An 18,966-nucleotide genomic window follows, 5' to 3' on the forward strand; every position below is an offset into this window, starting at 1 on the left:
GCTCTCCGACTTTGAACCTAGACAAGATGCAACCTCAAACAAAAGCTTTCGCTCCGCACACAAACTGCTACCCCCATTCCTTGCTTCTACAACTCCTTAATCAATTTTCACTCAAGATAAACACACACACACACCAGCCTCCGCGCAGGCAGCAGCTAAATCCTGCCCCCGGGACCATCACACTTCTCAGGCAATAGCGTTGCCTGAGCTTACTAAAAGAGGAATAAATTTAGTCAAACTGGACAGGCCGCTTGCTTTCTTCCAGAAACATCTGCAAATGATCAGCTTCGAAATTTTGTCTGATTGCTGGACAGCTAAGAAATTCAAGTTGAAACATCTGTGTGTCAGCTATGCACCACTGCAGATCCATCTGCAAAACACATCATGTGCCAGTTGATTGACTTGGGCTAAGATGGGTTGAGGAGAAGAAGCAAAATTCCATCGCGCAGGGAAGATTTACTCTTCCCCATACAACTGGCTTTCCTTTCAGCCCCTCTTTTCATCTCTCTGCTTTTCTTTCTTTTGTTTTCTCTTCCCCCACTCCCACCTCCCAGACATGCCACAGTTATGGTTTTGAACAGGGATAAGAAAATAAGGAGCCAATTTGGGAAACTCCAGACATAAGAAATAAAAATGTATGGGTATCATCCTGCTCAAAACAGGAGAGGGGACAATCATTTCCCCTCCAAATTTTAGACATTATTTTTCAGTTATACAGTGGTACCTCTGGATGCGAATGGGATCCATCCTGGAGCCCCGTTCTCATCCTGAAGCGAACATAAGACACAACTGTGCGTCTGCACGTGCGTGGGTCGCGTTTCGCCACTTCCGCGCATGCGCGAGATGTCGTTTTGAGCATCTGCGCATGCGCAAGCGGCGAAACCCAGAAGTAACGCGCTTACTTCCGGGTTGCCGCGGAGCACAACCCGAAAATATTTAAGCTGAAGCGTATTCATCCCGAGGTATGACTGTAATTCCCGATTGAGTTGCTATTGTTATAAACTAAGGCTGAGCTGAAAAGGGATGTGTACTGTATATGTGAACACTTTCTCCTGGGGCTCAGCTATACAGTGGCAAATAGAACGTTTTAAATATGTTGTAAAGTGCAATATGGAAATGTGACACTAGATGGCGACAGTGAACTATGCAAAATTCAATGTATTTCTCAAAACGTTTTTTAACAAAGCATTTTCACGGTGCTTTCTATATGTGTGTAGATTCCACCTTGCTGTAAAACACACACCAGTTATTTGGCCATTTTTGACGGGGGTGGGAGGACTGAAAGTGCTCACCATTTGAAATCACAATGCTTCATTGTCATCCCGGTTGTAACATAATACTAAAATGCAATCACCCAGTGATTTGGGTTAGTAGTAGGTTCAGGAAATACAAAATGAAGTTCTTCTTCACACCACATCTAATTAACCTATGGAGCTCAAGGTCACAAGATGCAGCCATGAAGATTAGCATTGATTGCTTTTTAAAAGGATTAGACATCCATGAAGCTTATCACTAACTATAAGCCATGATAGTTAAACTGAACCTCCATCTTCCAGAGCAGTCTATCTCAGAATGCCAGCTGCTCTTGCTTTAGTGCCCTGTTTAGTGCATCTCGCTCTCGAGGCCGTGAGCACTTCTGAAGACACTCTCGAGGCCGTGAGCACTTCCGAAGACACTTCCGGGTCACGTGGCTAGCGTGACAAAGCTGCTCTGGCGAGCCAGCACCAGAGCAGCACACAGAAACGGCGTTTACCTTCCGGCTATAAAGCGGGACCTATTTATCTACTTGCACTTAAGAGTGCTTTCGAACTGCTAGGTGGGCAGGAGCTGGGACCGAACGACGGGAGCTCACCCCGCTGCGGGGATTTGAACCGCCGACCATGCGATCGGCAAGTCCTAGGCGCTGAGGTTTTACCCACAGTGCCACCCGCGCCCTGTTGGAGCTTAGCTCATGCCATATTCTTCTATATTATTCCAATACTTCTGGGGATTCCTGTCTCTTTCAGTGATAAACAATTGCCATTTGTGAAGCTGTGAACAGCACAGAACCTAATCCGTGGCTGAATTCAGGCCCCTTTCCTGTTTCCCAACTGAACATAATTAGATTGTTGTCCACTTACAATGAAATTGGATAATGCAGGCCTAGTTTTGCTGCTCTAAAACACATAAGAGTGGTTCAGGGGAAAAACAAGTAAGAAGAGCAAAGGAGCCTATGAAATATTGAAAGATTAGGATAAATTATTAACTCAAATTTGAAAAAGTGACTTGGATCAAGTAGCTTCAAGGTGACTTTTGTTTTGCAAAAAAAAATATTCAGGTGGGGCAAAAATCTGAATGACATGACAAGAGGAAATGGATTTCTATTAGAAAGCAGGCCTATAGGTTTGCATTATTGCTGTCAAAGTATCAGTTCAAAATCCTTATTCCAGAGGCTCACAATTCAGAACTTTTGTTTTTGTTCAGAATTTGTGTGTGTGTGTGTGTGTGTGTGTGTGTCAGAGCTGCCCTAGGTCCCAGCTCACAAAGGACCAACGCCAGTTCTTGTTATATACAAAAGTCTTTATTGAAGTTCAGTTTCGATTTCAAAGCCGCGGTGCGCAGCTCTACGTCTTGGACTCTAGACCGCTGAAGCTCCATCTGAATCTCCTCCCCCCCAGACACCAGTTTAAGACTCTAGCCTTGCTCCACCTCCTCCTCTGCTCTTTCCTCCTCTGGGTCTGCCTGTCCGCTGGGGTCTTGCCCTTTCTGGACTCTTCTGACGCTGAGTCCCCGGATTCTTCCCCCTGCCTCCGGCGGGCTTTAGGACCTGGTTCCCAATCCGGGCTTTCTGCTGTCCCGCGCGCCTGTACATTTGAACTTGGCGTGCGCGCCCAGCCAGCAACCTTTCTCCTGACCGTTACACTGCTCCTGTCACTGCATCCCCCCTCGGGAGGGCTAGCTGGACCTGACTTCCCCTCCGTTCCCTCACTCTGCGATGGAGGTGTGGCCAGCCCTGACTCATTTTCCCTCCCTACTGGAGGAGACGCTGGCCCTGATACATGGGACTCTTCCCCCCCACTCCGCTCTGGTGGGGGAACTGGTCCTGATCTCCCGCTGCTGCTTTGGGAATCCCCGCTGGCCCCTTGCTTCTGGTGTGTCCCCCCTGGGACCCCCCTTGCCCTGGCCATCGGCGCCCCCCTCTGGGAATCTTCTGAATCACTGGAGAAGCTCATGGAATCTCTCGGGCCACTGTCATACTCCCCTACGCTGCCCTCAGATTCTTCCCCTTCGCTCTCCGTTTCCTCTCTCCTCTGTGTCTCTGCTCCTGAGCCCCTGACAGTGCGTTTAAGAGAGAAGGGTTCCAGTTTTAGCCTTATCCTGTTCCCCTTTCTTGGGAAACACCATTGCTCTTTAAAAGGTAGCTTTGCTGCCGAAGACACTTTGCTGCCTGGAGCAAAGAACAAAATCTCTCCTTCCACATATAAAAACCAAGTGGAATCTTATTGCAACACAGGCAATAAGATAGCATCCTCAACTGCACCAGAGGGCAGTGAGCTGGCTTAGGGTGTGCAGGGTAGATTGGCGTGGTACACACAGCTCTGTCCATTCCACAGCCCTCAGGATTTGCCACCTATCGCTCAGTCAAGCAGCAGGATCTAGCCTGTCTCCTCTCCAAAGTCTGGATTTGCGGCAGAAAGAGACTAAAGCGCTCCCTGACAGGGAGTCCCTGTACATTCAAAACTAGCATATCAGAAAGAAGGTTCTAGGCTGGCCATTATCTAAGCTTTGGATGCATAAGGAATAATAATAATAATAATAATAATAATAATAATAATAATAATAATAATTTATTATTTATACCTCGCCCATCTGGCTGGGTTTCCCCAGCCACTCTGGGCAACTTCCAACAGAATATTAAAATACAATTAAACATTAAAAGCTTCTCTAAACAGGGCTGCCTTCAGATGTCTTCTAAAAGGAGTTCAGTGGTACCTCAGTTTATGAACTTAATCTGTTCTGGAAGTCCGTTCTTAAACCGAAACCATTCTCCCCCCACCCCCAAATTTATTATTAGATTTTCCACAATGGTAACACAAACCACAAAGCAAAATGATACACAAAAACAGAAAAAGGAAAAAGAAGAAAGAAGAAAAAAGGGAACAATAAACAGATAAACAATAACAACAAACTTAATTCTTCACAAATCTAACCTTTTAAACATCTTGGTTGACTTCCTCAAATCCCTCCCTTCTGAGTTTCCTTGTAATTAAAAGTAACAGCTTTCCAATATCATTATTAAACTAAAACAATTTCCAATTATAGTCCATCTTATTCACTTTTCTTAACATTCTAAATCCCATTTATTTAATTATAACTTAGTTTAATCCTAGGCCAATTTGTTTCTTTCAAGTAATTTCTAAATTTTTTATATTACAATATTTATTTAAATAGTCCTTAAATTTCCTCCAGTCCTCTTGAAACTCCTCTTCTTTCTGGTCGCAGATTCTTCCAGTCAGGTCAGCTAGCTCCGAAAAGTCCATCATCTCCATCTGCCAATCTTCCACTGTTGGTAGTTCTTAAACCGAAACCATTCTTAAACTGAGGCGCGCTTTCTCTAATGAGGCCTCTCTCCGCCTTTCCACCAGTCGGCTTCCGTTCTTAGACTGAGGTAAAGTTCTTAAACCAGGACACTACTTCCGGTTTTGCGGAGTTTGAAAACCGAATCGTTCTTAAACAGGGCTGTTCGTAAACCGAGGTACCACTGTATTGTGATGGGGCAGGGTGAGGGGCTGGGGAGGATTCATATATTTGAAATGCCAACCTGGAATCTGAAACAGAGAACAGGCACAGCAGCAAACTCATCAGGCAGGCTCTTTTGCTTGTCTGTTTTAGCTCTGAGTTAAACTGGTGCTCTTTGAAGGGGGCCCACATATTCATTGTGTGGCATCGTAACGAAGCGGATCACAGCACTCCCCCCCCCCCCCCATGAAACCAGCCGTGCCTTTTGCTTTTGAAATTTCAGTGGGTATGGAAGCCAGATGTCAGTGTTAGTCGGCAGACCAGTGATAGGAGCAGGATCAAGGAACGTGCATTAAATAAAAACCCACCAGCATAATCATAAAATAACTGGTGTTGCGTGTGGGAATATGGATGCGGGTTCTTTTCCATGTTGTAGTTTGGAGACACTTTGTTGTTGTTTAGTTGTTTAGTTGTGTCCAACTCTTCGTGACCCCATGGACCAGAGCACGCCAGGCACTCCTGTCTTCCACTGCCTCCCACAGTTTAGTCAAACTCATGTTGGTAGCTTCGAGAAAACCGTCCAACCATCTCGTCCTCTGTCGTCCCCTTCTCCTTGTGCCCTCCATCTTTCCCAACATCAGGGTCTTTTCCAGGGAGTCTTCTCTTCTCATGAGGTGGCCAAATTATTGGAGCCTCAGCTTCAGGATCTGTCCTTCCAGTGAGCACTCAGGGCTGATTTCCTTAAGAATGGAGAGGTTTGATCTTCTTGCAGTCCATGGGACTCTCAAGAGTCTCCTCCAGCACCATAATTCAAAAGCATCATTTTGGAGACACTAAAGTGACACTAAAGCTCATCATTTTACAATGAACGATGCAATTGGATGGGGACTCTTGTACGATGCACCAGGATGCTCAAAACTGTAATGGTCCTAACTGCCTCATTCTTTAATGTAAAATTAATTTGGAGAGAAACTGAATAATAATTAATTCAGCAGCATTGTTTCTAGGACTGTCATCCAGTTCTTAGTTGAGTGATTAATAAAATTTTCATAAATCCACATATAAATAAAAATAGTTCTGAAACACACACACGCTTACTTGGTTTTAGATTATACCCAGGGGAACTGAAGTCGGTGTCTTGCCTCAGAGGCATATTTTGGGCAATGCAACCAGTTCTGCCACACTGGGTGCTGAGCCTAGGGGGCAGAACTGTAGGCAAGAGGCAGGGGCAGCTGAATTTTGGCCTCGCACAGGGTGCCACTATAATCATCATCATCATCATCATCATCATCATCATCATCACCACCACCACCACCATCATTTTATTATTTATACTCTGCCCATCTGACTGGGCTTCCCCGGCCACTCTGGGCGGCTCCCAGCAGAGGACTGAAAACAGAATAAACTTCAGACATTAAAAACTTCCCTAAACAGGGCCACCTTCAGTTGTCTTTTAAAAGTAAAATAGTTGTTTATTGCCTTGACATCTGCTGGGAGGGTGTTCCACAGGGCAGGTGCCACTACTGAGGAGGCCCTCTGCCTGGTTCCCTGTAACCTCACTTCTCGCAATGAGGGAACTGCCAGAAGGCCCTCGGAGCTGGACCACTGAAATTTGAAAGACTAAAGTCCGCCCCAGATTGCCTTCACTACAACAGTGTCCCCCAAGTATAGCGCTTTGCTTTTCCCCACAGGATTTGGTGACAGGCATGCACTCACATGAGAGAAAATAAAGGAGGGCACTCAGATGCCATTTGGGTGGGAGCAGCTCTCTGCCCCAGGTGACCCCAGCCATTGGGACTCAGGCCTGCTCCTATAGGCATATAGCCCCATATTAGGTTTTGCTTTGGGATGGAGTATTGGAAGAGTTGTATACGTTTGTGGTCTTGTGTATGCTGATTCAAGTCACACAAGTGAAAAGGCCCCAAAACCATGTTGCCATCCTTTGTTGGCCTCCTGATTTCTGTACAGTGGCACCTCAGGTTACAGACGCTTCAGGTTACAGACTCCGCTAACCCAGAAATAGTACCTCAGGTTAAGAACTTTGTTTCAGGATGAGAACAGAAATCGTGCTCCGGCGGCATGGCAGCAGCAGGAGGCCCCATTAGCTAAAGTTGTGCTTCAGCTTAAGAACAGTTTCAGGTTAAGAATGGACCTCTGGAACGAATTAAGTACTTAACCCGAGGTACCACTGTATTTTATTACAAATTGCAACACAATGAATAGACCTGTCAGCAGTTGTCCATATGGCCACGAGAGGCCACTGTTGTGTCGGCCATATTGGGAGACAACAGACTTGAGGTCAGCTCATTCCCTAATGCTATTTAGACTGGACAGATGGCAAAAGATCTCCCAGTATACCCTGAGAGTAGTTTTTGATCCAGATAGATCTCCAAGGTGGGAAAATGGCGGGGTTGGTGTTCTAGAGGGATGAATGAATTGAGGCAGAAGATTTTGTGGGGGTGCAGGAGACTTGTAGGAAGGAGATGAGGAAGAGAAAGATTAATTACATAAGCTGCCTTCTACTGGTGGAACCCTGTAAACAAATCATCATATACCAAAGAAGGATCTAATACAGTATTTCCTGAATAATGTGCTCTTTTTGCACAATAGTTCTGAACAAATCTGTTAGGCTTTTTTTCTTCCTTTCCCTCTTATATACTGTAGCTGTTAATTTTGCCATAATCGCATATTTTATTTCCATTCAACAACCACCAGCATTTCGACTCTGCTTCCAATACGTTGTATAACAGAATATCGAAGTAACCAATGTCTACAGAGAATCACCCACATCCATGTGCTAGCTGACACATGGAAAAAAAGAACTCTAAAAAGTTCTTCCATAAGGCTTGTTCTTCTACATCCTTGACAATTTTATCTTTGGTAATGGTTTCAACCAGTTTACCCAGAACAGACATTAAGCTAACTTACCTGTAATTTCCTAAATTTCATCACCTCCACCACCCTCTTTAAAATATTCCGTTACATTGGTCACTTTGCAGTGATCTGGTATGGAGGCTGCTCTGAGGTTCAGTACAACTGTTTTGTCAATGACCACATTTAAGGATGTGATTGTTTTTATTTATTTATTTTTCAAAAATGTAAGCACCACCTAACACTACAGTATCTAAGCAGTGTACAATAAGATTGCAGAAAAAAATTATTATTATTACTTTTCCGCACCCCATTTCCCTTTTACTTCATTGTTCAGAATCACCTCCCCGCTTCTCTGACTGGCATAACACTGAGATCTCTCCTACCCCTCTCAGTTCACAGCTGTAAAGATTCTAGCATCCTACTATGTTTATATTTATAAGCTTCTTTCAGGCCTAGTTAGATCAAAGTACAATAGACAGCATTCGCTGGAAATATTCCACAGAAATGTTCAGAGACTATCAACTTGGGTGCCCATTATACTGTTGTAATCTCTTCCTACAGCAAAATGTTGGGAGATGGTTCCTGTTGCAAGCCTGAACATTGGTTTGTTTTTAATATATCATTTTCAACAGTCATTCAACATAACTCACATCTTACACATTTTTTGGGACTTCCATCAACCACATCTGAATTTTTTTCAATTTTTTCACTTAATTTACATTTCTTAATTTCACTATTGCTTTTAATAATCTTATCTGTTAACTCTCTCATCATAGCCTTCCTTACAATATTTCATATATTCCTCCTTACAAAACTTCTTGCAGTCCTACTAGCGTAAATTAATGGACTATGCCGAATTAGATAAGATGACAGGAAGGATTCGAAACCTGCAGGCCAGAGATTCTCAGAAGATTGGAATAAATATGTGAACTATTTGAAAGGCAACTGTAATCAACAGATTATGCAAGCCTGAACATTGTTATTCCCAGGCTGGATCTACAATGACCTGATTAACGTTATTTCCCCCCTATTGAAACGATATTACATAGGTCGTTCTAAAGTGTCACAGGGCATACTTGTCAATTAAAACATTTTTACCTTGGTTTTTTTTATGTCAAATGTCAGTAATACCTGGACACACCATTTTCAAAAACGCTGTTTCTTTTCCTGCTGATCGCTGGTTGCTCTGTTCCGCCTTGTAGTGTCAGATTTTAATCCTCCCTCCCTCCCTCCCTCCATATTCTTTGTTATCTGCCCCTCAAATACCATTGGTTTGAATGCTGTTGTTGTTGTTGTTTAGTCGTTTAGTCGTGTCCGACTCTTCGTGACCCCATGGACCAGAGCACGCCAGGCACTTCTGTCTTTCACTGCCTCCCACAGTTTGGTCAAATGTCTTTGTCCATGGAGTTTTCTTGGCAGGGATACTTGCCAGTGGCTTGCCAGTTCCTGCTCCAGGTGGATCACGTTTGGTCAAAACTCTCCACTATGACCTGTCCATCTTGGGTGCCCTGCACGGCATAGTTCATAGCTTCTCTGAATTATTCAAGCCCCTTCACCACGGCAAGGCAGTGATCCATGAATGCTGTAGAATAAGGCAAAACACTACATAGGGACATCTGAGCAATGTTTCACCAATATAGCAGCATAAAACAATTAAAAATTAAGCGATAAAAAAGACAAGGTAATAGCGCATCATGAACGTAAAATGTAGGATGTCATGTGTCCATCTATGTTATCAAAACCATCCCTTAATGTTAAAAACCATGAGCGTAGATCTACCCCCAATAACTTGTGTTAGTTTTCTGAGTGCTGTTAGATCACCAACACCAGCATCTGTATTAAAGAAATTAGAGGCAGCTATGTTGGTCCAAGAGGGACGTGGGTGGCGCTGTGGGTTAAACCACAGAGCCTAGGGCTTGCTGACCAGAAGGTCAGCGGTTCGAATCCCTATGACGGGGTGAGCTCCCGTTGCTCGGTCCCTGCTCCTGCCAACCTAGCAGTTCGAAAGCATGTCAAAGTGCAAGTAGATAAATAGGTACCGCTCCGGCGGGAAGGTAAACGGCGTTTCCGTGTGCTGCTCTGGTTCGCCAGAAGCGGCTTAGTCTTGCTGGCCACATGACTTGGAAGCTGTACGCCGGCTCCCTTGGCCAGTAAAGTGAGATGAGTGCCACAACCCCAGAGTCGGTCATGACTGGACCTAATGGTCAGGGGTCCCTTTACCTTTATGTTGGTCCACAACAAGGAAACCACCTCAAAATTCAGTCAGGCAATACCTTTCTTTATGCCAAGAGCAAGCTTTTGAGTTTCCCAGAACTCTTCCTTAGGCTGGATGTTAAGCAAGGCTGTTTTGATGCTGAAGCTGCAAAGTCTGCATTGGTCACCCATCCAAAAGAATGAGGGATTAGCAATGGCTGAGCAGACCTTCCTGGAAACCCCCCAAGATATGCCAGCAAACATTTTGCAGTAACCAGAAGGAGCGGTAAGCTACAATAATCCTGTAAGCAACTTGACAAAATTGGACGGTTCCTGCCTTTATTACATTTCTCTATTTCAGTCCAGGTTTTTCGGGAAAAATTGAAATGGAATGCTCTTGACTTGAGAGAGTATCATTTGTCATTTACGGAGGTCTTCCTGTCATATCCCATGAGGATCTGAAATAGCCTTCCTATGTTTAGGGTTACAGTAGTTCTGCCTGCAGGCCATTTTTAGAAACGTCTGGAAGTTTACTTTGTGCCAGCACAGGAAGAATGTGTCAGCGTTAAACCTAAGCCAGGTCATGGTCTTCAATTCAGACAGGGTAGCTGGCCGTGATGAGTGCATTTGGAAGATTTTTTCCCATGTTCAGACTGGAGTCAGCCGCAGAAAGTTAACTCTTGTTTTTCTCTCCTGGGTGCAGAGGGAACTTTTTCTGAATCGGTTGCTCATATTCGGGACTGTGCACTCTATGCTAAAGAAAAGATGCATACAGGAAATCCCATTTTTGTGCTTAGAAAAAGCTCCATTCCGTGTACTCTGTAAATAAGGCAGATTTACAGAGGGGTGTGTGTTATTGTATATAATGTGCTCTGAGTTTGGTGGTAATGGAGAAAGTGAAGGAGTTCTACAGAGCACTGAAGCAATACTCCCAACGAGAGAACAGACATTTTAATTCAGGCTTCTCTGGTGTCAGCTATTTTCATAGCTATGGTCCATACATTTTCAAGTCTCTTTTCAAAACCCTGAGAACTAGACATTTACTTTTTTAAATAAAAAGAAAGCTAAAAGATCTTGACCAGGGGTAGGCATCCTAAGGTCCGTGGGCCAGATCCGGCCCAATCACCTTCTAAATCTGGCCCATCAGCATGTTTTTACATGAGTAGAATGTGTCCTTTTATTTAAAATGCATCTCTGGGTTATTTGTGGGGCCTACCTGGCAGTGGCGTAGCGTGGGTTGTCAGCACCCGGGGCAAGGCAAGTAATTTGTGCCCCCTAACCCGTGGATTTGTGCCCCCTAACCCCCAGATGTTGTGCCCGGTGCGGCCGGCCCCCCTGCACCCCCCACGCTACACCACTGCTGCCTGGTGTTTTTACATGAGTAGAATGTGTGCTTTTATTTAAAACGCATCTCTGGGTTTTTTGTGGGGTATAGGAATTCGTTCATTTTTTTTTTCAAAATATAGTCTGGCCCTCCACATGGTCTGAGGGACGTTGGACCGGCCCATGGCTGAAAAAAGTTGCTGACCTGCTCTTGACCAATGCCACATTCTTCACAGCTTTTATACACTTCCACATAGTGAATCACAATCTACACAAAGAACTGTTGATACTCCTGTTATTCATAGTTTCCCTCAGTGGCAGCAGCACCCTTAGAAATGTGGGGAATGATGGTTCAGGAGAAGGATTTCTCTCCAGCAGCCCCTAAATTGTGGACCTCTCTCCCCATGGAAGCACATGTGGAACCATCATTATTCAGCTACCACCCTATGCTGATGTTACGCCTTTTTACCCTGGCCTTTGGCAGTCAAAAGTATTTCTGAGGAACCCACCCCTTCTGTTTTGCTTAGCCTACACTGTGTTGTTTTCGTTTGGGGCTGATTTAATCATCGTATAAACTGTATGATTATATCTTTGTAATCCGACCTGGGAAATTATGGCGAAGTGTAGATAAGAAATCCTAAAAAATCATAAACAGAAGCTGTGAAGGAATTTCTGTCCCTCTCGTATTAGTTCTCCCATTTCATGTGCCTAGTACAATATGACTCAAAATGGTCAGTAACCAGCATGGCCAGGTACAGCTCCCGAACCTTTAAGAGCTGATTCACACACACATTTTTAGCATCTGATTTTGTTGTTGTTGTCGGACATCCCTCGAGTCCTCAGTGCTTGACGCTTTGCAGCAGAAATGGCTCAGTGCTTGATGTTTTGCAGAAGCGTAGAGATCAGCCTTTGCAACCCTGGCTCACCGGATTTTGCTGGGGTACAGCTTATACCTAGGCAGCTTGGCCAATGGTCAGGGATGATGGGACTTGCAGTCCAGCAACAGTTGGCGTCCAGTAGCTAGGGAAGACTAGAATATTGATCAATCAGCTACTGCTTTTTTATATAAAAAGAATAGTTTTTATTAAAGATTTTTGTGATACAAGGCAAACAAATAAACTAGGGAATGTACATATAGCGTCTCCACTTTCAGTTCATAGAGTCTGTTTTCACAGTTTGTTTACATTTGGTATTGAACACTCTTGTCATAGACCTGGGGGCAGGGGAAGAGAGAGGGGAGAAGGGAGGAAGGTTGAGGAGACAGTAATCTTTTCATTCCACTGCATGGTGTTTGTGTCAGGGTCTTGAGGATAGGACCTTTGTTTGTATAGTTATTTGCTTTTATTGGCGGTGTGAGAGATTGGAGGGTCCAGGGTTTGGTTGGTTGCGTTTGGTTGGTCGGTCGGTTGCAGTATGGTATGTTTGTATGCGGGTTTGGTGTGTGTGTTGTTTTTGTGTCATGTTAGTCATGTTGATTTGTATGCTTTTTTTTGGGGGGGGGGATAAGGTCATTGTCCTGTTGTGCTGTGTATGTGATAAAGGAGAACCATAAAGGGATGAAGGGATTCTCCTTTGCTCGTCCCTGCGTTTGTTTACATTTATTGGTTAATTTTTCTAGTAGGGGGGTTTCCCATACATTTTGATACTCCTGAGAAGTCCTTCCAGTGCCTAGTTACGATCTTTCTAGCTGCTGAGCATAATAATAATAATAATAATAATAATAATAATAATAATAATAATAATAATAAATTTTATTTATATCCCGCCCTCCCCGGCCGAAGCCAGGCTCAGGGCGGCTAACAACACTAAAACAGTGCAACATTATAAAAACATTATAAAAATTAATTAAAATCAAAATTGATGGCAACCATAAACTAAAAGTTTTGTAAAGATTGCCAAGGAGGGAGTCAGGCTGCGCCCTGACCAAAGGCCTGGTGGAACAGCTCTGTCTTGCAGGCCCTGCGGAAAGATGTCACGTCCTGCAGGGCCCTAGTCTCTTGTGACAGAGCGTTCCACCAGGTCGGAGCCGCAGCCGAAAAAGCCCTGGCTCTAGTTGAGGCCAGCCTAACCTCTCTGTGGCCTGGGACCTTCAAGATGTTTTTATTTGAAGACCGTAAGTTCCTCTCTGGGGCATACCAGGAGAGGCGGTCCCGTAGGTACAAGGGTCCTAGGCCGTATAGGGCTTTAAAGGTTAAAGCCAGCACCTTAAACCTGATCCTGTACTCCACCGGGAGCCAGTGCAGCTGGTATAGCACTGGTACAATGCAGATACACCTGTACTGTGCCTCTCCCCCACCCCCCTGCCTCCAAGGCAAATAGCTTTGGTGTGTGAGGAGCAATTTCAGTATGGAGACAGCACAGAAGGGAGAACTATAGAGTGGTACCTCGGGTTAAGAACTTAATTCATTCTGGAGGTCCGTTCTTAACCTGAGGTACCACTTTAGCTAATGGGGCCTCCCGCTGCTGCCACGCCGCTGGCGCACAATTTCTGTTCGCATCCTGAGGTAAAGTTCTTAACCTGAAACACTATTTCTGGGTTAGCGGAGTCTGTAACCTGAAGTGTCTGTAACCTGAAGCGTCTGTAACCCGAGGTACCACTGTACCTACTTCTGTGTTACAGCACTGATCCAAAATCCCTCTCCCTCTTCTTATTCACCAAGAAACATGGGGATGTCTAAGCAGAATTCCCAATTCACGACTAGTTTAGCCTTCAGATAACTTGAAACCACAGGGTCTAAGCAGGCCTAACTGCATAGCATCACTCTGTGGATTCAGTGATGCTTACTCCTAAGCAATCATACATAGGATTGCAGCCTAAAAGTATTACAAAAACTGGAGTGGAATATTGGCTGCATTCCTCACAGCGGTTAGTGTGCATGGTATGCAGCCAAAATTTATGTAAATCCAGTTCCATTTCTAATTAGTCCGCCTCTGCACAAAGATAATATTGCCAGGTAAGACTCTTATTAAAACTGTGGTATGATTACTTTCAGGGATAACAAAAGCTTGTTATACAAGTATTTTTAAAGCCAGTATTTCCTTTGTTGTTTCGCATTTAGCCACTTAAAGAAAACTACAGTATTTCCTAAATCCCAGATAAGCTCTTGTTTCCTTACCTAGAATCCTATTACACGAGATGATCTTACCACAAATCTCTTAAGGCTAGTCTGCAATAAGAAAAAGGTATATTGTTTCCTTGAAGTAATTAACTCGGAGTTTAACTGTCTCATGGTAGAATTGTACTGGGTGCGGGGAGGGGGGGAAATGGGATATAGAGCATGGGTAGGCAAACTAAGGCTCGGAGGCTGGATCCGGCCCAATCGCCTTCTAAATCTGGCTCGCGGATGGTCTAGGAATCAGTGTGTTTTTACATGGGTAGAATGTGTACTTTTATTTAAAATGCATCTCTGGGTTATTTGCGGGACCTGCCTGGTGTTTTTACATGAGTAGAATGTCTGCTTTTATTTAAAATGCATCTCTGGGTTATTTGTGAGGCATAGGAATTCATTTATTCCCCCCCCAAAAAAAATATAGTCTGGCCCTCCACAAGGTCTGAGGGACAATGGACCGGCCCCAGGCTGAAAAAGTGTGCTGACCCCTGATATAGAGGCTCAGGTTGAGACTATACAGTGAGGGGACGGAGTGTAAAATGCTGCTGCTTCCAGATAAGTATCTATTTTCATAATAAGTAGATATCATCATTAATTTGCAGAGGTACCAATGCTGTTTCCCCTTATGCTTAACCTGAGTGCAAGGTATCTCCTCATTTATGTATTTTAATGTATTTTTAATCTTTTGTTCAAAGCCGCCCAGAGTGGCTAGGGAAAACCAGCCAGGTGGGCAGGGTATGAATAAATTATTATTATTATTATTATTATTATTATTATTATTATTATTATTATTATTAGTGTTCAGTTCACTCATGACCACACATTCACAATGCCCCGGAAACCTGGAAGTGGTGGGGAGAGACCAGGTAGGCCTCAGCAAAGCCCGGATGCACCCCTGGCTTGTGAGCAGATCCTTAGGTAAAGGTAAAGGGACCCCTGACCATTAGGTTCAGTCATGACCGACTCTGGGGTTGCGGTGCTCATCTCGCTTTATTGGCCAAGGGAGCCAGCGTACAGCTTCCGGGTCATGTGGCCAGCATGACTAAGCCTCTTCTGGCGAACCAGAGCAGCGCACAGAAACACCATTTACCTTCCCGCCAGAGCGGTACCTATTTATCTATTTGCACTTTGACGTGCTTTCGAACTGCTAGGTTGGCAGGAGCAGGCACCGAGCAACGGGAGCTCACCCCGTCACAGGGATTTGAACTGCCGACCTTCTGATCGGCAAGTCCTAGGCTCTGTGGTTTAACCCAAAGCGTAAAGGTAAAGGTACCCCTGCCCATACGGGTCAGTCGTGACCGACTCTAGGGTTGCGCGCTCATCTCGCTCAAGAGGCCGGGAGCTGGCGCCGTCCGAAGACACTTCCGGGTCACGTGGCCAGCGTGACGAAGCTGCATCTGGCGAGCCAGCACCAGTGCCGCACACGGAAATGCCGTTTACCTTCCCGCTATAAAGTGGGACCTATTTATCTACTTGCACTTAAGAGTGCTTTCGAACTGCTAGGTGGGCAGGAGCTGGGACCAAACGACGGGAACTCACCCCGTTGCGGGGATTCGAACTGCTGACCTTCTGATTGGCAAGTTCTAGGCTCTGTGGTTTAACCCACAGCACCACCCGCGTCCCTGAGCAGATCCTTACCAGAACCCAAAGGGGGCATCTTATTTGGGCTCTGGAGAGGGCCTCCTTGTGAGCCAGAGATGCAGCAAGACTTTGCTGAGGCTTCCGGCTAAGAGCTGACATGTGGGGAATCAGTGGCTGCTGCGCTTTCCCACATGTCAGCTGTTATCCAGAAAGCCCCACTGATCTTGACACAGGAGAAGCACTCCTCCCCCCATAGGTGTAAATGGCAACTATTAATTCATATCTGAAAAAGTAAAGGGAAGTACTCACAGATTCTGTTAGCCTGGGGCCCAAATTTACTCCATACCCTTGGTAATAATCACCACTGATAAACTTCCTGTGCCTTAGTTGGTTTTGCCTTTTGGTTATATCTGTCAGGATACAAATGTAATAAAGATACAATAATTTTTAAAATTTAAGTACATTTGAGTTGCTTTGATTTAGGAGAACTGAGCATGTGCTTTAGGCTACAATCCTGTACACAGCTCCTTGGGAATAAGTCCCACTAAACTGAGTAGGACATGAGTCTTGGGAAACATACACAGGCTTGTGCTGTAAAAAAATTATCTCCCTCTGGGGGGAAAAATGTTTCATTTTAGCTGGCTTGGGCCCGTGCATTTTAAAAAACTTACCTTGGGCGCCTTAATTTCACGTTTGAACTAGACTCCCGGAATTCTGTGTCACTTCAAGAATAGTTTCTTATGGGGAAGGGGGGGAGAATGTAATTTTGACTCCCTTTTTTAAATTCTAGGGCAGCATCAAAAGTGCTGTTGTCTGTAATAGAAAATGATAGCTGGCTGCCAAATCCGTGAAGTCATGAGTTTTGTATTTAACACTTTCTGTGTGCTTGAAGGTGCTAAGAATGGGCAGATACAGTTGATTGCCAGCTCCTCCCCCCACCCCCTCCTGCTGGCTGTTACATTATCATTAAATCCTTTTATGATTTGACTGCAAAATGGTTGAAATCCAGTTCAGAATCCATGGGGGGTAAAAAGCGAGGGGTGGAAATAATCTTTGATGGGATTTAAAAGGCTATTTAAACCTAGCAGACAATTCCCTAGGCCTCTGTGTACTGCGCTGGCTGGCTAATATACATGAATGTTAGACTGAGGAAGGAAGTGACTGGAGATCTCTCAGGTTTCTTTTCCCATTCACATGCCAATGTAATGCAAGATTTCCCCTAGTGCCAAGTCCGTTTGGTTTAATTCAACGTGGTTCTGAAAAGTTATGTTTGGTTTGCATCCACACCAAATTCTGTAATAGACATTGGACCCTCCCACTGCGGAACTGCCTGGTTTTTGCCCTATCACATTATGCTTCAACCTTTATTCTTTGGTTATTCAGTACTTCTGCTTTTGGTCTAAGGATGTGAGAGGCCCCCTTCTCACCTCACTACTTGTAAGGGGTGGCCTTCTTCCTGTGCAGTATACATTACCTTTGTGACTCCTGTGCTGCTTCTTTGGACAACATGAAAAGCCCTGGACCACATGGGAGGAGCCCAAGCTGTAGAGCTTAGTCACACAAGCATCACCTCTTCCAGAAGCTTCCTAGTGTGCAGAAGAGCCATAGTAGTGTAGGATCCTCCTATATGGCCTGGGACTTCTTGTATTACCCACAGTGCCTCCAGTGTAATGTGACAACCAGTACATACTTACAACACAGAACACTGTGACAGAATAGGTAAAGGTAAAGGGACCCCTAGCCGTTAGGTCCAGTCACGGACGACTCTAGGGTTGCGGCGCTCATCTCGCTTTATTGGCCGAGGGAGCCAGCATGACTAAGCTGTTTCCGGCGAACCAGAGCAGCGCATGGAAACACCGTTTACCTTCCCGCTGGAGTGGTATCTATTTATCTACTTGCACTTCGTGCTTTCGAACTGCTGGGTTGGCGGGAGCTGGGACTGAGCAACGGGAGCTCACCCCGTTTTGGGGATTCAAACCGCCGACCTTCTGATCGGCAAGTCCTAGGCTCTGTGGTTTAACCCACAGCGCCACAGTCTCCAACATTTCTCTGATAAAAATAGGGATGTCCTATTCCATTATTATTATTATTACTCCTACTATTACTACTATGACTACTATCTGAAGAAGTGTGCATGCACACGAAAGCTTATACCAAGAACAAACTTAGTTGGTCTCTAAAGTGCTACTGGACAATTTTTAAAATTTTTGTATATATTAAAATAGGGCATTCTTCAGCTTCTTCTTCATCATCATCTTCATTTTCTTTCCTGTCCATCTGACTGGGTTGTCTCAGCCACTCTGGGCAGCTTCCAACATATATAAAAACATAATAAAGCAATAAACATTTTAAAACTTCCCAATACAGGACTGCCTTCAGATGTCTTCTGAAGGTTGTATGTATAGTTATTTATCTCCTTGGCCTGGAGGTTGCATAACTCCATACCCTCCAGCATTTCTTAGAACAACAGCCCACTTATCAACCTAGTCGAGGAGGATGTTACTTAGCAACACCCAGGTACTTAGTCTCCCTTCATCAGTTAAGGTTTCTTGGCAGTGAGTGAAGCAGTGGGTGGAAGATGTTCACCCAGAGGCACAATGATCCGCATGTCAGCTCCAAGTTCCCCTGTGGCAAGACCCTATTTTCCAGGAACAGCCCATGATTTAAGAAGCCATCCCATTTTCTGATTTGATCCAGGAATGTCCTACTTTTCCTTAGGACGTACCTATTTTCCTCACAGAAATGTTGGAGGGGATGTCTCAATTTTCATAAGAGAAATGTTGGAGGGTAGACATAAATCTGTGCTATTAACACGGGGCATAGAATCATTTACGCAGTAGGAGCAAGCCCACAGGATATAATAATAATAATAATAATAATAATAATAATAATAATAATAATACCTTTATTGTCAATGTACAACCTGTGTACAATGAAATTAACTGAGCCTCCCCCCCCCCCAACACTCTATCTCATTGCACACAACACACCAGCCCTGAAAGTCAGTTGCACTATATTATTTTCTGTTCAGCAGCCTAACAGCCCACGGATAGAAACTGTGTTTTAGCCTGTTGGTATGACTGATTATACTTCTGTATCTCCTGCCGGAGGGTTGAGGATTAAAGAGGTGCTGGCCAGGGTGTGAATCGTCCCTGAGAATTTTTCT

General features: G+C 44.6%; 1 protein-coding gene and 1 long non-coding RNA gene across 2 annotated transcripts in view; one reads left to right on the forward strand and one right to left on the reverse strand.

Annotated features, from left to right (window-relative positions):
• TRABD2A (TraB domain containing 2A) overlaps window positions 1–18,966 on the forward strand; it is a 106,286-nt gene that overhangs the window by 10,002 nt on the left and 77,318 nt on the right. The gene's annotated exons all lie outside the window — the stretch shown is intronic.
• On the reverse strand, window positions 3,815–6,204 carry LOC310834503. The gene is made up of 2 exons (XR_014559266.1): window positions 6,160–6,204; window positions 3,815–3,938 (listed from the first exon to the last, which is right to left on the reverse strand). It is a non-coding gene; the product is annotated as an uncharacterized lncRNA (long non-coding RNA).

This window comes from Podarcis gaigeae, assembly GCF_964106915.1.
Source record: "Podarcis gaigeae genome assembly, chromosome: 17".
Lineage (NCBI taxonomy): Eukaryota > Metazoa > Chordata > Lepidosauria > Squamata > Lacertidae > Podarcis > Podarcis gaigeae.